Genomic DNA, 23,380 nt, shown 5'->3' with positions numbered 1-23,380 from the left:
ACAGCAGCTCCGACCCACTCATTGTTCCCCCTCCTCGAGACAAGGTTTCCAGGCAACCGGCTGACAGCTCCGGCCAGAGCGAGCAGCCTCTCGGTGATTTTTTTCTCCCCCGGCCCTGGACTGCGCATGTCCAAGAGAGAGGCGAGGGAAAGGCCACCCCCTGACCTTCCTGCTGAGGCGTTGACCAATGCGAAGAGTTAGGACCGGAAGGACTCTCCTCCTCCAGCCAATCAGCGCGAGCTTTGTGTGTGAATGGAGATTGAACATCACACTGTCTGATACCTCCTCCTGTCTCTAACATTTGTGAGCAAAACACTTTCTTTTCTCATTCTGGCCTTCAGTTGGTCCCTTGCTGCAACTGAACGGAAAGGAAGTGAATCCAGGGAGGGTGCAGACTCTGCAAAGCTTGGCCCAGGTCTCTCTCTCTTTCTCTTAAAGACAGTGATGTGGAGATGCCGGCGTTGGTCTGCGGTGAGCACAGTACGAAGTCTTACAACACCAGGTTAAAGTCCAACAGGTTTGTTTCAAATCACTAGCTTTTGGAGCGCTGCTCCTTTCTCAGGTGAATGAAGAGGTAGGTTCCAGAAACATATATAGACACAGTCAAAGATGCAAGACAATGCTTTGAATGCGGGCATTTGCAGGTAATTAAGTCTACAGATCCAGAGAGGGGTAATCCCAGGTTAAAGAGATATGAATTATCTCAGGCCAGGACAGTTGGTAGGATTTCGCAAACCCTGGCCAGATGGTGGGGGTGGGTGGGGGTCAATGTACTGCGACATGAATCCAAGGTCCCGGTTGAGGCCATACTCATATGTGCGGAACTTGGCAATAAGTTTCTGTTCGGCGATTCTGCATCGTCGCGCATCCTGAAGGCCACCTTGGAAAACGCTTACCCGGAGATCAGAGGCTGAATGCCCTTGACTGCTGAAGTGTTCCTCGACTGGAAGGGAACATTCCTGCCTGGTGATTGTTGCGCGATGTCGCTTCATCCATTGTCGCAGGGTCTGCTTGGTCTTGCCAATGTACCATGCTTCGGGACATCCTTTCCTGCAGCGTATGAGGTGGATAACATTAGCCGAGTCGCACGAGTATGTACTCGCGTGTAATGGTGGTACCCATGTCGATGATCTGGCACATCTTGCAGAGATTGCCATGGCAGGGTTGTGTGGTGTCGTGGTCACTGTTCTGAAGGTTGGTAGTTTGCTGCAAACAATGGTTTGTTTGAAGTTGCACGGTTGTTTGAAGGCAAGTAGTGGGGGTGTGGGGATGACCTTGGCAAGATGTTCGTCTTCATCGATGATATGTTGAAGGTTGTGAAGAAGATGTTGTAGTTTCTCCGCTCCGGGGAAATACTGGATGACGAAGGGTACTCTGTCTGTTGTGTCCCATGTTTGTCTTCTGAGGAGGTTGGTGCGTTTTTTTGCTATGTCGCGTTGGAACTGTCGATCGATGAGTCGAGCGCCATGTCCCATTCGTACGAGAGCATCTTTCTGCATCTGTAGATGTCAGTTACGCTCCTCCTCGTCTGAGTAGATCCTGTGTATAGGAGGGCTTGTCCATAGGGAATAGCTTCTTTAATATGTTTAGGTTGGAAGCTGGAGAAGTGGAGCATTGTGAGGTTATCCGTGGGATTGCGGTAAAACAAAGTGCTGAGGTGACCATCCTTGATGGAGATGAGTGTGTCCAAGAATGCAACCGATTTTGGAGAGTAGTCCATGGTGAGTCTGATGGTGGGATGGAACTTATTGATGTCATCATGTAGACGTTTCAGTGATTGTTCGCTGTGGATCCAAAGGAACAAAATGTCAATGTATCTGGTGTATAACGTTGGTTGATGGTCCTGTGCGGTGAGGAGGTCTTGTTCAAACTTGTGCATGAAGATGTTGGCATATTGAGGTGCGAATCTGGTCCCCGTGGCTGTTCCGTGTGTTTGGATGAAGAACTTGTTGACTAAGGTGAAGCTGTTGTGATCCAGAATGAAGCGGATGAGTTGCGGAATTGCATCTGGAGATTGGCAGTTAATGGTGTTGAGTACTGAGGCTGTTGCAGCAATGCCGTCGTCATGGGGGATGCTGGTGTAGAGTGCCGAGACGTCCATTGTGACGAGGAATGTTCCTGGTTCGATTGGCCCATGGGTGCAGAGTTTCTGTAAGAAGTCCGCCATATCGCGACAGAAGCTGGACGTTCCTTGTACGATGGGTTTCAAAGATGCCCTCGATGTAGCCAGAGAGGTTCTCACACAGGGTCCCATTGCCTGACACGATAGGCATGCCTGGTGTGTTGGACTTGTGTATTTTCGGGAGGCAGTAGAGATCTCCAACGCGGGGAGTATGTGGGAAGAGAGGACGTAGGGTGCTCTGAAGGTCTGGATCCAAGGTCTTGATCAGTCTATTGAGTTGGCGGGTGTGTTCCTTGGTCGGATCTGCAGGTAATGTCTGACGTGTTCCTGGTTGTTGAGTTGTCGGTACACTTCTTTGCAGTAGTCCGTTCTGTTCAGTATGATGGTGGCCCCTCCTTTGTCTGCTGGTTTGATGACTATGTTGCGGTTGGTCTTCGAACGTGGATGGCATTGCGTTGTGCTTGGGTGATGTTCGGGGCTGTCTTGTGAATGCGACTGATGAATCTGGCATTGACGCAACTCCTGACGACTTGAGCATACATGTCGAGTCTAGGGCAGCGACCTTCCGGAGGGTCCAATTCAACCCTTTCCTCTTCGGTTGCCGCACCGCAGTCTTTCACCGAATGAAGATTGAGCTTTACACAGACTGAAACTTCCCCGAATGAAGATTGAGCTTTACACAGACTGAAACTTCCCCTGTCTCCAACATCTGTGAGTAAAACACTTTCTTTTCTCCCCCTTTCCATTTCTTTTCTCATTTTGACCTTCAATTAGTGACATGCAGCAACTGAAGGGAAAGGAAGTGAATCCAGGGAAGGTGCAGACTCTGGAAAGCTTGATCCACGTCGCTCTCTTAAAAACATTGACATCCTTTACTCCCTCAGCTTCATAGAATCATAGAATTTACAGTGCAGAAGGAGCCCATCGAGTCTGCACCGGCCCTTAGAAAGAGCACCCCAGTTAAGCCCACGCCTCCACCCTATCCCTGTAACCCAGTGAACCGACCTAACCTTTTGGACACTAAGGGGAAATTTAGCATGGCCAATCCACCTAACCTGCACATCTTTGGACTGTGGGAGGAAACCACAGCACCCGGAGGAAACCCACACAGACACGGGGAGAAAGCGCAAACTCCACACAGACAGTCATCCGAGGCCACAATTGAACCTGGGTCCCTGAACTGTGAGGTAGCAGTGCTAACCACTGTGCCACCCGTGCCGCCCTTGATACATTTGTTTGTCTGGCTAAAAGGATGGTCAGTTTTCTAATGTTCATGATTAAATGGCTGGTTTCCCCAGGAGATGGTTGACATTTAAGGGGGACAATAAATTACTATCAGACGGAGATGTCCAGTGTTGTTAGATGGTGCAGATTAGATATATTATTTATGGTTCAGTAATAAAGTACTTTTATTATTATTTCTAGCCTTGTAATATTGTGCTGTAGCTACATTATATATTTCCAGTCATCTCTTCCCTCAGGGTTGTTAGTCTCTGGATTTCTCTTCCACGGGGACCAGTGGAGGCTTGGGGGTAGTTAAATATATTCATGGATGAGTGGATGAGTTAGACAGATTTTTAATATATATATTTTTTTAAACCATTTTTTAAACAATGAATGCAGCAGCGTAACAGAAAAACTGGTGGAAAATGGTCACAGAGCAGAACAAGAGCTATTGCCGCATAAATACAACACATTGCAGAATTAATTTGGAACAGGATATTTGAGGGACCTTTAGATGAAATGCCAGATCAGTGAACAACCAGTTAACAGGTTAACATAGTGAGTGGGGAAAGAGGGTAAGATTATATAAAAACGGAGGATAACGATGCAGGTCGCACACCCCAATATATTATAAAACAGACTATAGTCAAATTCAAATGAATAACAGAACAGAGATGACATAGAATTTATATAGTGCAGAAGGAGGCCATTTGCCCCTTCAAATCTGCACTGACCCGCGGAAAGAACACTTCAATAAGATCCACTCTCTGCCCTATCCCTGTAACCTTGTGCATTAATTATGGTCAACCCACCTAACCCTCCTGGTGATTGGAGCTGAACAAACTTGAGGCGAGGTTACTTTTTGTTCCAGATCAATGTGCTAATTGTTGCAGTAATTTCTTTAACACCTCTTTGGACACTAAGGAGAAATTCAGCATGATCAATCCACTTTAACTGCACATCTTTGGACTGTGGGAGGAAAACGGAGCACTCAGAGGAAACACACGCAGACACGGAGAATGTCTATCTTCACACAGACAGCCACTCAAGGAATCAAACCTGGGTCCCTGGTGCTGTGAGGCAGCAGTGCTACCCACTGTGCCCCACTCCTGGCCAAAGTTAAATTGAATTCACGCATGGAAAGCCCAGGAGGAACAAGTCAGTCAAATTGGAGCGTATGTATTTAAGATAGGAGTCCCATACTTTACCCAATGCATCAGACTCGGAATGAAGTACAGACATTAAAAATTGCATGGAGATGCATTCCATAATCAACCTATCCCAGTTTTGGATAGAGGGAGACCTGACTGGTCTGCTTCTGTATTGAGCCAGATGGATGTTGGGTCCATCCTAACCCAATCTCTTATGAACCGAAGACGAGAGGCCAATTAATAAAACTTGATATTCAGGAGACCCAACCTTCCCTTAGCTCCTGGTGATTGGAGCTGAACAAACTTGAGGCGAGGTTTATTTTTGTTCCGGATAAATGTGCTAATTGTTCCATTAATTTCTTTAACAACAGCAGTACAGGCAGCATCTGCAGAGGGTACAGCAGTCTGGGCAACACATTCATTTTAATGAAGACAATCCTCCCTCACCATGAAATCGGAAGAGCCGACCACTGGGCAAGGTCCCACCTAATAGTCACCATCAGCTGTGGAAAGTTGGCCCCATATAGCTGTCTGAAAGAGGGGGGTAATTGACATGCCCAGATATTTAAATCCCATGGGGAACCATCTGAAGGGTAACTTAGCAAGAAAAGAGGGCTTACCCTTGAAGCCCCCCCGCCCCCCCCCCCCCCCCCCCCCCTTCAAACAAGCCAAGTATTTGGTTGGCTTATCCCCAAACTCGTACAACGTCTGCCTCACAAACTCTCAACTTTTCTCAACCTGCTGAGTCAACAGGGAGTCCAAAGGCACTCTTGCTGCGTTAACCTCCTTCAGCAATAGTTTACTAGGAGCCTTCTTATAATTCTCTTCCGCCTTCGCGAAACAAACCTCCAGACGCCACTGGTTCTCCAGAATGCTGCACTTTTTATTAGCAGTGAGTTTTACACGTCTCCCACAAAATGGAGTGGTAAATACCAGGGGTCGAATTAACCGAAAGGAAGAACTTAAACTCTTCCGTAAAGTGCGTCGTAAATGATGTAGCTCCTTTCAGGGAGGCTCCAAACCTCCATATTCTCGACCTGGGGGTGAGCCCTCGAGCAGAAACTGCAGACAAACGGGGGAAGGTCTGCGATTACGATGCTCCCTGTGATGCAAGTGGACACCAGGTGTAGGATCGTCCTCGGCACAAACAAATTGTCGTTTCTAGTATGACATTGATGTGGGGCTGGAAAGAAGGTAAAATCTCTGCTCCTTGGGTACAAAGTTCTCTAAACATCCACATAACCCACCTCCTCACTGTTATGATCCCGGACCAGGCCCGAACAGTGGCTCGGATACTGGACACAAACCCCAATATTTTATTTGTGTTTTGTCAGACTGTGAGAAAAGGATATCTCACTCCAGGAGTGATTTCACACAAAATAGGGCTGTGCTACAGGAAAACAAACTTTATTACTGACACAATATTAAAATATGTTTAACATCACACCAGAAAACAGCTGACAATTAGCCCTTAAACAATGCTAATCAATACAGTGAATACAGTAACCCTTAACTGCTACCTTTATTCCCACTCAAACAACAAAAACACCATCTCAGCTCTCAATCCACCATTAAACACAGTTAGACCTCAGCAAAACCTGCTTTACAGGTTCTTTGAGAAAGAGAGATCTTGTGTCACCACTTTAAAGAAAAGATCTGAATCCTGTCAGAACCATGAAGAAACTTGGGAAGCTGTTTCAGCTTGTTTCAGCTCGCCTTCTAATGACACTCTTCTGAACTGCTTGGAAAGAAACTGCAAATCTAGCTACAGACATATATTTTCAACTGAACTGAGATGCTTGACCTCTGCTCACATCTTGAACTAATCCTCAACTAAAACACTGCTTTGCTGCAAAAAGCCTGAAACCGTTGTTCCTCCCAGTAATGACATCATTTTACAAGCTGAAATCTAATTAACTCCACAAGGAATCCCCTCGATCTCCATTAGCCCACGTTTTTTACGATGCTTTAACTGCACCTCTGGCTCCAAAATTTAGTTGTCTTTCAAACTAGGATTTCTTTAAGAAACATGACTGCAGAAGTCACACACACTAACTCCGGCTTTTAATCCTTACTGCACCAAATACCGAGAATACAATATCTCCAAAATTCTCAGTCTTCAAATCACAAGCAGAGGCCAACGGGTTTGATCCTGACCCCGGGTCACTATCTGTGTGGAGTTTCCACATTTTCCCCATGTTTCCATGGGTCTCACCCCCACAACCCAAAAAGATGTGCAGGGTAGGTGAATTGGCCACGCTAAATTGCCTCTTAATTGGTAAAAAAAGCATTGGATACTCTCAATATATTTTTTTTAAATGATGGGGAACGAGTCCGGATGAGAGCCTGAGTTAGTCTGAGCTGCAAACCATCCCTCCAAATCCTTGCCCTTCGTGGATTTAACGAAGGCCAGGGCTGCAGTCAGATTATCAAAAGACTTGACGGAGTTGCCAGATACAATTTTCAGGGTCTCCGGATAAAGCGACATAATTCACTCCCACAGCCTTGAGTTCCCTTCAAACTTCACCGAAGCCTTGATGCTCCGTTTGCGTTGCTGCCGAAAAGTCCCGGAAGAAGGAAAAACTTACTCCCTCATGGAGCCAGGTCCCACCTCACATTACCCGTCTCCAGGAACTTCTGGTGATCTTTCAAGTTGTGGAAGTGAATGATTACAGGCCTGGGATGAAAACTATCCCTCAGGCTCAAAGACAGGATACGATGCCCGTTCTAATTTGAAACACCCAGGCTTCACATCCAGCTTGGGAAAACGTGGCAGCCGGTCCTCGAAGAACCTAATGGGAGCCTTACCCTCCACACCTTCTGGCAGGCCGACGACGCGAATGTTCTTTCTCTGACCCTCAGTACTCCAAGTCCTCCAGGACCTCTGCCACGTCACTAAGACAGTTTGCCAAGGATTGAAGTTTTGCCTCAGCCGAGGAGGCATCTTGCTCAAAAGTTCAAGATTCTCTCCTCCGGATCATCGAGCCTCTTCATGGTATTTTACAGCTCGGCCACATAAGCTCACAGATATTGAGTCAGCACAGGCAGCCTCTAGTCAATCATCATTTTCACCACCTCCGAGAGCGCGGGGTCAAGAAACCTCCTGAAGGTCAGGCCGCCATGTTGAAAAGGCGGCTCTGCCCCTGCTGAATCCTGCGCTCTTTTATCGACTGATTTCATAAGGTTCTTCGGCATAATCTCACCAAACCTTACCCCTCAAGTCTTTCAGGGATATGAGAACAAATATTAATTCAAGGATGAGGTAGATGAGTGCTGGCCAATCAGGATAAATGATGGATTCTAGGCGAGTGGCACCAGAACCTGCGGAAAAGCAGCTACTCCCACATCCGCCTCGTGTGGACCCCCCAGACAGATTTCTGATTGACGAGACAGTCAAGGGTTCTAGGGAACAGGCAGAAAAATGGAGATGGGGATGTGGTGAAGCTTTGGAATTCTCTACCCCAGAGAACTGTGGAGCCTCAGTTATCGAGTATTTTCAAGACAGAGATTGATAGGTTTCTAGATATTGAAGATAGCGAGGGATATGGGGATAGTATGGGAAAATGGTGCTGAGGTAGATCAGCCAATGATCTCATTGAATGGTTGAGCAGGCTTGATGGGTCGAATGGCCAAATACAGCTCTTATTTATTCTGATCTCTGTGTCCAGTTCAGGAAGCGGTGAACATGAATCTGTCAATCGGCCTGAATCAGCACCTTCAGGAGAATTGGGAGGGATAATATTAGATACAGCAGAGTGAGACTGGAGGGAGAGTGTGTGGGATGGAGATTTACAGTTACGGGGGAACAAGAGAGAAAAGAAAAATTGTCTGTTTTGAATTTCTATCCTGTCTTAAAGTGCTGACTTCTGTAAATTGTTTTTCCAGGATATTAGAAGAGGAGGAGATACAGACAGAAATCTAAAAGGTCACGTGGCGATTTGACAGAGTTACTCAATTCATCGTCCTGAATATCACGGCCTTTGAATCTAGAAGGAGAAATGTTTGCCCGATCTGTCAACTTTAAAAGATTTTAAACATCAGTGTGACTGGAAAAGCACCGAGACACACACACCCAAGTGAGAGTGTTCCAGAGCACTGACTGTGGAAAGAGCTTTAACCAGTTACACAGCCTGAAAAAACATCACACCATTCACCGCGGGGAGAAACCGTACACTTGTTCTGTGTGTGGACAAGGCTTTGGCTGATTGTCCAACCTGGAGAGACATGAGGAGACCCAAAACATGGGGAAACCATGGAAATGTTGGGACTGTGGGAAGGGATTCAGAGTCCCATCTAAACTGGAGATCCATCGACGCATTCACACTGGGGAGAGGCCATTCACCTGCTTTGTGTGTGGGAAGGGATTCACTGAATTATCCAGCCTGAAGCCACACCAGCGAGCCCACACTGGGGAAAAGCCTTTCACTTGCTCCCAGTGTGAGAAGGGATTTGCTCGTCTATCCAACCTGAAGAGTCACCAGTGTGTTCACTCTGGGGAGAGGCCGTTCACCTGCTCTCACTGTGGGAATGCATTCACCCGGTTATCCAACCTGCAGAGACACCAGCGAGTTCACACTGGGGAGAGGCCGTTCACCTGCCCTCAATGTGGGGAGGGATTCTCTGAGTTATCCAGCTTGAAGTCACACCAGCGAATTCACACTGGGGAGAAGCCATTCACCTGCTCTCTGTGTGGGAAGGGATTCAGACATTCGTCCACCCTGCCGAAACATCACCGAGTTCACACTGGGGAGAGGCCATTCACCTGCTCTCAGTGTGGCAAGAGATTCAGTGATTCATCCAACCTGCAGAGACATCAGCGAATTCACACAGTGGAGAGGCCGTTCACCTGCTCTGATTAGGGAGGAATTCAGCGATCCATCCCAGCTGCCTCGACGGTGGCGAGTTCATCTGCACCCAATGTGGGAACTGATTTTGTGATTCATCACACCTGCTGAGACACCAACAAGTTCAAAGTGATTACAGGGTTGGATTCTGCTGTTATTGTTTCTGTTCTCAGTTCAATGCAGCATGGCATTTCATTCATTCTGTCAGTTGGTCAATGGGGAGGGTCGGAGGGTTTCTTTCTGCTGGGCTGGCCGGTCTCACGACTTTGCCTCCAGTGGGCTGATGCTCTTTGAGCCTTGTGGCAAATACTTGGTTTCAGTTTTCACGAGGATCACAGAGTGAAAGGGTGTTTGGAAGTTAAAGGTTTATTAATTTTGCATTTCTGTTTGGAAGTACCCCAATGCGGCCATGTTGCCATGAAGATGGGCTAAGGTGGGTATACGGTTACTCTGTTTAATTCATCTGGGTGTTTCTCACAGAAGGAAACTGCCAAGGTCTGAGGAATAAGTTGTATGTGGTAGATTGGGTACTTACAATAAACGTTAGACAGGCAAGCACAGCATTTCAGGATGTGTTACATAGTTACATAAAATATCGATTCTTTTAAGAAGCCTGAGGACTGGGAACTTGTTTCAGAATTTAGCAAAGGAGGACCAAGAAACTGATAAAGAGAAAATAGAATATGAGAGCAAACTGGTGAGAAACATAAAAACCGACTGGAAAAGCTCCTATATATAGGAATGTGAAAAGAAAAAGATTAGCAAAGACCAATGTGGGTCCATTCCAGGCAGAGACAGGAGAGTTTATGATGGGGAATAAGGAAATGGCAGAGAAACTAAACAATGTGAGTCTGTTTCACAGAGGAAGATACAGAAATTGTCCCCAAAACACTAGAGAACCAAGGAACTAGTGAGCACAAGGAACTGAAAGAGATTCGTATTAGTGAAACAGCAGTACTGGAGAAATTAATGTGATTGAAAGCTAATAAATCTCCAAAAGCTGCTGCTCTACATCCCAGAGCGTTGAAAGTGGCGGCTGTAGAGATAGTGGATACATTTGTGATCATCTTTCAAAATTCTGTAGATTCTGGAATGGCTCCTGCAGATTGGAAGGTGGTAAATGTAACCCCACTATTTAAGGAGGGAGAGAGAAAACAGGGAACCACAGACCCATTAGCCTGACATCAGTAGGAGGGAAAATGCTACAATCTATTATAAAGGATGTGATAACATACGAATTAGGAGCTGGAGTAGACCACTTGGCCCCTCGAGCCTGCTCCACCATTCAATAAGTTCCCGGCTGATCTGATTGTAACCTCAACTCCACAGAGGCCCCTTAGAAAATAAATCTGGGTAGATAGTTATGGGGTACAAGGAAATGGCAAAGGAGTTAAACAGATATTTTGCATCAGTGTCGAATATTCCATTAATGCTAAATAAATATGGGTAAGGAATTAAATACCATCACTAGAGATGTAGTAAAAACAAAGAAAAGTACATCACAGGAACAGGCCTTTCGGCCATCCAAGCCTGTGCCGATCATGATGTGCTAACTAATAAAAAAACTTTCTACCCTTACTCGGTCCGTATCCCTCTACTTCCTCCCGATTCATGTACCCATCCAGTTGCCTCTTAAATGTTGCTAATGTGCCTGCTTCCACCACAACCTCTGGCAGCCGTTCCAGGCACCCACCAGTCTCTGTGTGAGAAACCTACCTCGCACATCTCTCTTAAACTTTCCCCCTTTCACCTTGATCCTGTAACCCCTGGTGATTGACACTTCACCATTGGAAATAGCCTCTGACTATCCACCCTGTCTATGCCTCTCACTATTTTGTAGACCTCTATCAGGTCTCCCCTCAGTCTCCGTCTTTCCAGTGAAAACTATCCTGGTTTATTCAACCTCTACTCATAGCCAAGAACCTGGAGACCAGGCAACATCCTGGTGAACCTTCTTTGCACTCTCTCCAAAGCTTCCACATCCTGAAAATGTGGTGACCAGAACTGCATGCAATACTCCAAATGCAACGTAACCAAGGTTTTATATAGCTGCAACATGATTTTCCAGCTCTTGTACTCGCTGCCCCGGCTGATGAAGACAAGCATTCCATATGCCTTCTCAATCACCTTGGCCACCTGTGTTGCCACTTCTAGGGAACTGTGGACCTGCACGCCCAAATCCCTCTGTATGTTAATGTTGCTAAGGGTTCTGCCATTTACAGTATAATTCATACCTAGATTTGATAGTCCAAAATGCATCACCTCGCATTTGTCCGGATTAAATGCCACCTGCCATTTCTGTGCCCAAGTCTCCAATCTATCTACATCCTGTTGTATCCTCTGACAATCCTCAGCACCATCAGCAAATCTGCCAATCTTAGTGTCATCCACAAACTTACTGATCAGACTACCCACATTTTCCTCCAGACCATTTATATATGCTACAAACAACAGAGATCCCAGCACTGATCCATGCGGAACACCACTAGCTACAGATCTCCATTCTGAAAACACCCTTCCACCGCGACTCTCTGTTTCTATAACCAAGCCAGTTCTATATCCATCTAGCCAGCCCATCCCGAATCTCATGTGATTTTAGTTTTTTTTCCAGTCTGCCATGTGGGACTTGTCAAATGCCTTGTCCATACTAATGTCCATATGAACTTCACCCACCGCCCTTCCCTCATCAATTTTCTTTGTCAGCTCTTCAAACAACTCGATCACGTTGGTGAGACATGACCTTCCCCATACAAAACCATGCTGCCTGTCAATAATTAGTCCATTTTCCTCCAAATCTGCATACATCCTGTCCCTCATCTTTTCCAAAAGCTTCCCCACCACTGATGTCAGGCTCACCAGCCAATAATTTGCTGGATTATCCCTGCTTCCTTTCTTAAACAAGGAACAACATTGGCTATTCCCAAGTCCTCTGGAACCTCACCTGTGGTCAAAGAGGATGTGAAGATATCTGTTAAGGCCCCAGCTATTTCTCTCCTTGTCTCCCGCAGTAACCTGGGATAGATCCTATCCGGCCCTGGGGACTTGTCTACCTTAATGCAATTTAGGATACTCAACACTTCCCCCATTGATATATTGACGTTCTCAAGAGCTTTCACACACCTATCTCTGACCTCAACATCCGTCATGTGCTTCTCCCTAATGAACACTGAATACAAAGTACTCCTTACCATTTCACCCACTTCCTGCGGGTCCACGCAGAACTTCCCTCCATTGCCCTTGAGTGGGCCTACTCTTTCTCTTGCTACCCTCTTGCTCCTAATATGTGCATAAAAAGCCTTGGGATTCTCCTTGACCATGTTTGCTTGAGACATTTCATGGCCCCTTTTGGCTGGCCGAATTCCCCGTTTCAGTTCCTTCCTACTTTCACTGTACTCCTCAAGGGCTTTATACTCCTCAAGGGCGTGATCAGTTTTTAGATGCTGAGACCTATCATATGCTTCCTTTTTCCTTTTGACTAAGCTTACAATTTGTCATCCATGGTTCCCGAATCCTGCCATTTCTATCCTTCATTTTTACGGGGACATGCCTGCCCTGCACTTCAATCAACTGGTCTTTAAAAGCCTCCCACATGTTAGACGTGGATTTGCTCTTAAATAGCCGCTCCCAATCCACATTCCCCTGTTCCTGTCTAATTTGGATGTAATTGGCCCTCTCCAATTAAGCACCCTCACCCGCGGGCCACTCTTATCCTTATCCATGACTACTCAAAATTTTATGGAATTATGGTCACTAAGCCCAGAATGCTCTCCCACTGAAACATTAATCATCTGGCCTGGCTCATTCCGCAATGCCAAGTCTAGTATGGCCCCCTCCCTGGTTGGATTGTCAACATACTGTATGAAAAAGACCTCATGGACACATCTAACAAATTGCTCTCCATCCGAGCCCTGGCTGTAAGTGATTCCCAGTCAATATGGGGGAAGTTAAAGTCACCCATCACAACGACCCTACTTTTTTCACGTTTTCAGTATCTGACTACACAATTGCTCCTCTGTCTCCTGCGGGCTATTGGGAGGTCTATAGTACACTCCCAACATTGTGATTTCACCCTTCCTATTCCTGAGCTCCACCCATAATGCCTCATTGAAAGATCCCTCCAATGTGTCCTCCCTCAACACAGCTGTGATCTGCTCCCTATTCAGCAATGCAACTCCCCCACCTCTTTAGTTTCCCCTTCTGTCCCGTCTAAAACAACGATATCCGGAATGTTAAGCTGCCAGTCCTGTCCCTCCTTTAGCTATTTCTCCCTAATTGCAATTACATCAGAGTTCCATGCAGTAATCCAGGCTCTCAGTTCATCTCTCTCACCTGATATACTTCTTGCATTGAAGCAAATGCACTCCAGACCTACAGTCCCGCTGAGCCCTGCGGCTTCCCTCTGCCTGCTCTAACTCTGCGCTACGTTTATCTCAGTCTCACTTTCCCCCCCAGTCTCTACACTTACTGGCCTGCTGTTCCCGTTCCCACCACCCTGCCAAACTAGTTTTAGAGGCAAATAATGAGGCAAACGGCAGACAAGTCCCCTGGTCCTAATGGCTTGCATCCTAGGATCGGAAAAGAAATGGCTACAGAGATAGTGGATGCATGGTTGTCATTTTCCAAAAATCCCTGGATTCTGGAGAAGTACTGGAGGATTGGAGAACTGTCAATGTGACCCCACTATTCAAAAAGGGATTGAGGCAAAAATCAGTCCTGGGATCGCAACTGTGTACAATTTATATTAATGACTTGGAGGAAGGAAGCGAACGTACAGTGCCCAAATTTGAAGACAACATAAAAATAGGTGGACAGGTAAGTTGCGAGGGGGATACAAACAGTTTGCAAAGAGATATTGAGAGGTTAAGTAAGTGGACAAAAAGTTGAAAATGGAGTATAATGTGGGAAAATGTGAAGTTGTTCATTTTGGAAGGGAGAACAAAAGAACAGTATTTAAATGGAGAAAAACTGCAGAAAGCTGCAACACAAAGGGACTTGGGGGGTCCTGTGCACGAAACACAAAGCTAGCAGACAGGTGCAGCAGGTAATCAGGGAGGCTAATTGAATGTTGGCCCTGATTCCAAGGGGGTTGAGTATAAGAGTCGCAAAGTCTTGCTGCAGCTGTACAAGGTGCTGGTGAGACCACATCTGGAGAACTGTGAGCAGTTTTGGTCCCCTTATTTAAGGAAAGATATTATTTCATTGGAGGCTGTTTGGAGCAAGTTCAGTTGGATGATTCCCGATAAGGAGGGATTGTCTTAGAGCAAAGATTAAACAATTTGGAAGAATCAGAGGTGATCTCATTGAAACATATAGAATTCTTAAGGGGCTTAATTGGGTAAATGCTGAGAGGATGTTTCCTCTAATGGGAGAGTCGAGGACCAGAGGGCATCGTCTCAGAATAAAGAGATGTCAACTTAACACCAAGATGAGGAGACATTTCTTCACTGGGGGTTGTGCGTTTTTGGAACTGTGAGAGCTGTGGGGACAGAGTCCTTGTGAATATTTAAAGCTGCAATAGATTCTTGATCAGTGAGGGAATGAAGGCTGACAGGAAAGGGCAGGAAAGTGGACAAGAGAAATGTTGGAGCAGCCATTGAATGACGGGGAGGCTTGATGGGCCGAATAACCTACTCCTGTTCCTATTTCTTATGGTATTATGGTCTAACTCATCTTTCGCCCCCTTGCTTAACAAGAATCTATCCAGCACTGCCTTTAAAATATTCACAGACTCTGCTTCCACTGCCCTTTGAGGAAGAGAGTTCCAAAGACTCCCAACCCTCAGAGAGAAAAAAGTTCTCCTCTGCCTTAAATGGACAAGTTATTACTTTTAAAGTGACTCCAATTTCTGTATTGTCCCACAAGAGGAAATATCCTTTCCACATCCATCCTGTCAAGGCCCCTCGGGATCTTATACGGTTCAATCAAGTCACCTAAACTCCATCGGACACAAGCCCAGCCTGTCCAATCATTCCTCATAAGACCAGCCTCCAATTCCAGGTATGAGTCCGGTAAACCTTCTCTGAACTGTTTCCAACACATTTACATCATTCCTTAAATGAGAGCAATACTGTACACAGTGCTCCAGATGTGGTCTCACCAATGTCCTGTATAACTGAAGCATAACCTCCCTACTTTTGTATTCAATTCCCCTCACAATAAACAATAACATTCTATTAGCTTTCCTAATTACTTGCTGTACCTGTATACTCGCCTTTTGTGATTCATGCTCTTGGACACCCAGATCCCTCTGAGTCTCCGAGCTCTGCAATCTCTCACTAGTTCGAAGAGAAGCTTCTTTTTCTTCCAGACAAAATGTACAATTTCACATTTTCCCACATTATACTCAATTTGCCAGATTTGATCCCACTCATGTAAAATATATCTTTCTAACCTCCTTATGTTCTCTTCACAACTTACTTTCCTCCCTATCTTTGTATCATTGGGACATAGGAGCAGGAGTTGGCCATTCAATCGAGTCTGCACTGACACTCAATACGATAATGGCTGATCATCCACTTCAGTGCCTTTTTCCCCATATCAAATCATTTCCCCATTCTATCCCCGTCGCTTTATTTCCCTCAAGTGCCCATCAAATTTCCTTTGGGAAACATTCCTTCATCTCTGCTTCTACCTCCCCCCCCCCCCCTCATAGGAAGTGAGTTCCAAGTAATTCCTACTTTCCTCAAATGTAAACGAGGCTCATAAAGCACAGAAAGAGGCCATTCTGCCCATCATTCCCATGCTAGCTCTTTGGATCAATTATCTAAGTAATTCCACCGCCCTGCAAGTTTATTTTCCTAGTTTATTTTGAATCCCAACTCACAACAACTCGTTCTGGTTTATATCTAATAATTTCATATACTGTGTTTGGATTTTCAGGAGGTATTTGAAATGGAGAGAAAGGCACAAATTCAAGACTCCGATTTTATTGCTGATCGTCGCAAGTGGGCTGAGTTTCGGGACTAATTCTAGAAATAATTTACATTTCTATAGCATCTTTCATGGCCCACAGATTCTCCTAAAACTTTTTACAGTTAATTAAGTGCTTTTGAGATGTCAGAAATTGTAGATATGACTCAGTAGTAATATTTCATTTTTTAAAAACAATCACTCGTCCATCTTCATTGTTTTAGGTAACAAGGACAAAGAAACCATGTTAAACTCTAACATGTGACTGGACCTTAATTTTAAAAATTAATACTGTTTCAACCAAAACTTTTTCAGAAACTGCTGAACTAGTGGAAATTGTTTAAACAATTGTTCCAGAATTTTATAAAGCTACAGAACATCATATCATGCTCAGTCTAAGACTCATTGTTCAATCCAGTCAAGGTTAGTAAGAAAGATATTGCCTTCCACAAAACTGTCTCTTTGAACCAATGTACCTTATATTATCCAACAGTATTAATGAAAGATTACTGTATTAGCTACCAGTCAGTAACTGTTGACTGAATAAGTAATGAGCCTTAATTGTGTTACAATTAATGAATCAGTGGTTATAGTGAAAGACTGAGTTTTATTTGCTTTCAAAATGTAAAATGTTCATTGCTGTGCATGTAAATAATGTGCAATGAGGATAAATGTACTGGCGAGAGAGACCTTCAAGCTCTGATTAGCCTCAACATTTGAAACTGTATGAATAAGGGATTGTATAGAATCAGATAAACGGATAGTATGAAACAGTTGTAATGTATTCATAGGATCATAGAATCCCTACAGTGTAGAAGGCCATTCATCCCATCGAGTCTGCGCTGACCCGCTGAATGAGCATCCCACCTAGGCCCACTCCCCCACCCTATCTCCATTACCCCTTAATCCCACATAACTGGCACATCTTTGGACTCTAAAGGACAATTTAGCATGGCTGGTCCACCTAACCTGCACATCTTTGGACTGCGGGAGCATCTGGAGGAAACCCATGGGGTGATACAAACTCCACACTGATAGTGACCCAAGGCCGAAATTGAACCCGGGTCCCTGACACTGAGGCAGCAGTGCTAACCACTGTGCCACCCCTGTCAAAGAGAGAAACTGGTGCAAGTAGTTGGGGATCCAATTAAATTGACCCAGTGACCAAATTGACCAATTGTCATGTTGCAACAGGCCCAACTCTGACGTGAGGTAATGGTCACTTTGGGGATAAAAGTAGAGGTTCCGAAGGTCTTCCTTGTTGGCCAAGTACTGAAGATTCCCGAGGCCGAGTTCCAAGGAAATTACTGTCAAAGAAGGAGCCAGACTCCCGAGGCTGAACTCCACAAGAATTACTGTCAAAGAAGGAGCCAGAGAGGGTTACGCTTCTGCAGACTGATCACCCAGTCAATGTCTTAAAGTTATTCAGTAAACCTTGTTCATTTAATAAGCTTCTTTTTAAATTTACCATCCAGAGAATTCTGCCTCTGCATTAATTGGTTAAAGTCTTGTCTGAACCAAAGTGAATTTATTAAATGGTAGGTTGGGTGTGGCTGAAAACAATTAAGTTCCAGATAACAAGATCAGATAACATAAATCTTCAATTTAAAAACTTGCATTTCCAAAGCACCTTTCACACCCACAGGACGTCCCAAAGTGCTTTACAACCAATGAAGTACTTTTAAAGTGTAGTCACGTTTGTAATGTCGGAAACGCAGCTGCCAATTTACACACAGCAAGATCCCACACACAGCAACGTGATAATGATCAGATGATGTGTTTTTAGTGATGTTGATTGAGAGATAAATATTGACCAAGAAATAGTGGCTGTGGGAACTTTTACACCCACCTGAGAGGGGCAGATAGGTCCTCAGTTTAACATCTTATTTGAAAGAAGGCTGTTCTGACAGTGCAGCATTCCCTCAGTGCTGGGACAAGGAACGTTGGATGTGATTTTTGTCTTCAAGTCCCTGGACTGGGATTTGACCCCACAACCTTCTGACTCAGAGGTGAGAGAGCTGCCCACTGAGCCACGGCTAACATTCTAACAAGTTAGAAAGGGATAGTTACCCTTTAAAACCCCCACCCTTTGCCTCCAGTGCCTAAACCTAATAATAAATAACATGGATCTGACTGACAAATGTTGGTTTTGAGCCACAAGTTTTGTCTTCCCATTTGAGCCTCGGGCACCTTCCTGTCTCTCTATTGCTTGTGTCAAAATGAAAGCGTTTACTTTGGCATGAGGAATCGGGAAGCAACACCCCCCCCCCCCCCCCACCCCCCCTGAAGAAGCCAATAAACGGCTTCCACCTCCGGTAAATCCACCTCCGGGTAAACCCACCCACTGACCTTCTCAAGGCGAACTTAATTTTTTCCAGTCTAAGGAACTCTGCCAGGTTGCTGACACACACACACCCTCCTTCAGCGCCCCGAGTCCCTCCACTCCAACAAAATCTGTCTCCAGGCTACCAGGGAGGCAAAGGCCAAGACGTCGGCCTCTTTCGCCCCCTGGGCTCCCGGGTCTTCCGACGTCCAAATATCGTCACCTCCAGACCCTGGGCCACCTTCACCTTCAGCACCTCAGACATTACGTCCACGAACCCCTGCCAGAACCCCCTTCAGCTTCGGTCATGCCCAAAACATGAGATTGCAATACTCAGTGTCACAGATGAATGTGTGCTGCAGGAATCACTAAACGTTAGTGTGCTGCTCCAGCATTTAATTAGAAAAGCAACTGGAATATTGGTGTTTCTCACAAGGGGAAAGGAATCTCCAGAGGTGCAGGGCCTCTGTGAGACCACATTGGAATATTGTGCACTGTTCCTTCACCTTGTTTGTAAAACAAAGATAGAATTGTGTTGGCTGCAGTTCAGAGAAGGTTCACTTAATACATTCTTGGGATGAAAGGCTTCTCATGAAGAAAGGTTGAACATGTTGGGTCTGTACCCACTGGAATTTAGAGGTGATCTTATTGAAACATGTACAATCTTGTCTGTCTTGTCTTGTGTGTGAAGTCTGCGCGTTCTCCCCGTGTCTGCGTGGGTTTCCTCCGGGTGCTCCGGTTTCCTCCCACAGTCCAAAGATGTGCAGCTTAGGTGGATTAGCCATGTACATTGTCCCCTTGTTGTCCACAAAAAGGTTAGGTGGGGTTACTGGGTTATGGAGATAGATTGGGGGAGTGGTCCTAGGTAGGGTGCTCTTTCAGAGGGTTGGCGCAGACTCGATGGGCCGAATTAACTCTTTCTCCACCGTAGGGATTCTATCATCCTGAGGTGATTGATAAGTTAAAAATCAGGAGGATGTGTCCAATTGTGGGAGAGATTAGAACCAGGGGACACAGGTTATCAATATGCAGTCCACAGTTAAGACCGAGATTGAGGAGAATGTTTTCCTCTCAGATGGTGTTTAGTCTGTGGAATTCTGTAACCCAGAGAGCAGTGGGGGCTGGATCATTGAATATATTCAGGGCAGGGTTGACAGAGTTTTGATAGTGGAGTGGAGGGTTATGGGGGCCAGACAAGAAAGTGGAGTTGAGATCACAACCAGATCATCCATGATCTTAAAGAATGGAGCAGAAGGCTCGATGGGCTGAATGGCCTACTCCTGCTCCTCTATTCCTTTCTGCAAATTTCACAGGATGTTCAATTCAAACCTGGTTCAGTTGATCCAAACCCAGAATTTATTCCAGCCCAGTTACAGAGGGCTCCAACATCAGCAGAATTAAACTCCAAGGGTCAAAATCAATATAGGCGGCAAGGTTTTGCAGTGCTTAGCATTGCTGCCTCACGGCGCTGACGATCCAGGTTAGTTCCCGGCCCTGGGTCACTGTCCATGTGGAGATTGCACATTCTCCCCATGTCTGCTTGGGTCTCCCGCTCACATCCCAATCTTGTGCAGTAAGTGGATTGGCCATGCTAAATTGCCCCTTAATTGGAAAAAAAATAAATGGGTACTCAAATTATATTTTTAAAACCTCAATATGGTTTGGTCCTACACAGGAGCAACATCAGAATCATTCTCTCTCTCAAACTATAAATCTCTGTTATAGAATCCCTACAGTGCAGAAGGGAGCCATTCAGCCCACTGAGTCTGCACTGACCCTCTGAAAGAGCATCCACCCAAGCCCACACTCAAACCACATCCCAATAACCCCTTAACCTCACCTGCACATCTTTGAATAATAAGCGGCAATTTAGAATGGCCAATCCACCTAACCTGCATGTCTTTGGATTGTGGGAGGAAACCAGAGCACCCGGAGGAAACCCACGCAGACACGGGGAGAAAGTGCAAACTCCACAGTCAGAATTGAACCTGGGTCCCTGGCACTGAGGCAGCAGTGCTAACTACTGCAACGTGCTGCCTCATACACACTCCCTCCTACCTCCTTATTTTTTTTTTTTTGAAAATATATTTATTAAAGTTTTTTAACAAAACAATTTTTTCCCCTTACAAACAATGAACCCCCCCCTCCCCCTGTAACAAAATAACGCAAAATCGCCCTGAGCAAGATATATACATGGTAAGGTGAAATATTTACAAAGCTTTATACACTGGCTCTTGCCCGTTCGTGCCAGTTTCTCCCACCCTCCATGTTATCCCACGCTCGCTCGTCCGTCCCCTCAAACAATCTCAAACGAACTCCCTGACCTGTCGCCTCACAAAAGCCCTCACCTGCATATATCTGAATGCATTTCCCGGGGGTAGCTCAAACTTCTCCTCCAGTGCCCCTAGGCTCGCAAATGTCCCGTCGATGAACAGGTCCCCCATTCTTCTAATCCCCGCCCGGTGCCAGCCCTGGAACCCCCCCGTCCATCTTCCCCGGGACAAACCGGTGGTTACCCCTGATCAGGGACCACACCAAGGCTCCCACTGCACCCCTATGCTGTCTCCACTGGCCCCAGATCCTTAACGTTGCCGCCACCACTGGGCTCGTGGTGTACTTTGATGGCGAGAGCGGCAACGGCGCTGTCACCAGCGCCCCCAAGCTCGTTCCTTTGCAGGACGCCATCTCCATCCTCTTCCATGCCGCCCCTCCCCCTCCATAACCCACTTACGGATCATCGCCATGTTTGCTGCCCAGTAGTAGCTCCCTAGTTTTGGCAGTGCCAGCCCTCCTCGGTCCCTACTGCGCTCCAAGTACCCTCTCCTTACCCTTGGGGTTTTGTTAGCCCACACAAACCCCATAATACTCCTACCTGCTCTCTTGAAAAAGCCTTTTTGGGGAGGCACTGGAACACAAACAAAAACCTCGGAAGGACCACCATTTTTACCGACTGCACTCTACCCGCCAACGAGAGCGGCAACATGTCCCATCTTTTGAAGTCCACCTCCATTTGGTCCACCAACCTCGTCAGATTCAGTTTGTGTAGGGCCCCCCAGGTCCTGGCTATCTGGATCCCTAGATACCGAAAACTCCCCTCCACCCTCCTCAGCGGTAGGTCCCCTATCCCTCTTGCTTGGTCCCCTGCCTGTAGTACAAAAAGCTCGCTCTTCCCTACATTGAGCTTATAGCCCGAGAACTCCCCAAACTCCCTCAAAGTCTGCATGACCTCCACCATCCCCTCCATTGGGTCTGCCACATACAGCAGCAGGTCGTCCGCGTATAGCGACACCCGATGCTCTTCCCCCCCCGCGGACCACCCCCCTCCATTTATTAGACTCCCTCAGTGATATGGCCAAGGGTTTGATCGCCAATGCAAACAACAGGGGGGACAAAGGGCACCCCTGCCTCGTTCCTCGGTACAGCCGAAAGTACTCCGACCTCCGCCGGTTCGTCACCACATTCGCCACTGGGGCGCTGTAGAGGAGCTTAACCCAGCTAATAAACCCTCCCCCGAACCCAAACCTACGCAACACCTCCCAGAGGTACTCCCACTCAACTCGGTCAAAGGCCTATTCTGCGTCCATGGCTGCCACTATCTCCGCCTCTCCCTCCTCCAATGGCATCATTATCACGTTTAAGAGCCACCGCACATTCGTATTTAATTGCCTGCCCTTTACAAATCTCGTCTGGTCCTCATGTATCACCCCCGGGACACAGTCCTCAATCCTCGTGGCCAGCACATTTGCCAATAGCTTAGCGTCCACATTTAGGAGCGAAATCGGCCTGTACGATCCACATTGCAGTGGGTCCTTGTCTCGCTTCAGGATCAAGGAAATTGTCGCCTCCAACATTGTCGGGGACAGGGACCCCTCCTCTCTTGCCTCGTTAAAGGTCCTCACTAGTAACGGGGCCAACAGGTCCGCATACTTTCTATAAAACTCCACCGGGAACCCGTCCGGCCCCGGGGCCTTCCCCGCCTGCATGCTCCCCAAACCCTTACTCAGCTCCTCCAACCCGATTGGTGCTCCCAAAGCAGCCATCTCTTGGTCCTCCACCCTCGGGAACCGCAGTTGGTCCAGGAATCTTCCCATCCCCTCTTCTCCCCCTGGGGGCTGGGATCTGTACAGCTCTTCGTAGAAGACCTTAAATACCTTATTTATTTCCGTTGCACTCTGGACCATAGCTCCCCCACCACCTTTGACTCCCCCTTTTTCCCTCTCTGCCGCCCTCTTACGGAGCTGGTGTGCCAGCATCCGACTGGCCTTTTCCCCATACTCGTAGGTCGCCCCCTGCGCCTTCCTCCACTGTGCCTCCGCCTTCCCCGTGGTCAACAGGTCAAACTCCGTCTGGAGCCGTCGCCTTTCCCCAAGTAATCTTTCCTCCGGGGCCTCTGCGTATCTCCTGTCCACTCTCAAAATCTCCCCCACTAACCTCTCCCTTTCCATGCCCTCTGTCTTCTCCCTATGAGCCCTGATGGAGATTAGCTCTCCCCTGATCACCGCCTTTAACGTCTCCCATACCACCCCCACTTGCACCTCCCCGTTGTCGTTGGCCTCCAAGTACCTTTCAATACACCCCCTTACCTTACCACACACCACCTCATCTGCCAACAGTCCCACATCCATCCGCCACAGCGGGCGTTGGTCCCTCTCCTCTCCGAGCCCCACTTCCACCCAGTGTGGGGCATGGTCCGAAACGGCTATGGCCGAATACTCCGTCCCCTCCACCCTCGGGATGAGCGCCCAGCCCAGCACAAAGAAGTCTATCCGGGAGTATGCCTTGTGCACGTGGGAGAAGAAAGAAAATT

At 46.7% G+C, this 23,380-nt stretch overlaps 1 long non-coding RNA gene across 1 annotated transcript; it reads left to right on the top strand.

Annotated features, from left to right (window-relative positions):
- The first annotated feature begins 308 nt into the window (after positions 1-308).
- On the top strand, positions 309-16,842 carry LOC140420607 (uncharacterized). The gene is made up of 2 exons (XR_011946471.1): positions 309-517; positions 8,383-16,842. It is a non-coding gene; the product is annotated as an uncharacterized lncRNA (long non-coding RNA).
- The last annotated feature ends 6,538 nt before the right edge of the window (positions 16,843-23,380 follow it).

The sequence above is a fragment of the Scyliorhinus torazame genome, chromosome 5 (assembly GCF_047496885.1).
Source record: "Scyliorhinus torazame isolate Kashiwa2021f chromosome 5, sScyTor2.1, whole genome shotgun sequence".
In the NCBI taxonomy this organism is placed as follows: Eukaryota; Metazoa; Chordata; class Chondrichthyes; order Carcharhiniformes; family Scyliorhinidae; genus Scyliorhinus; species Scyliorhinus torazame.
Note: the sequence above shows the minus strand (reverse complement) of the source record. Positions and strands in the feature narration are given on the sequence as shown.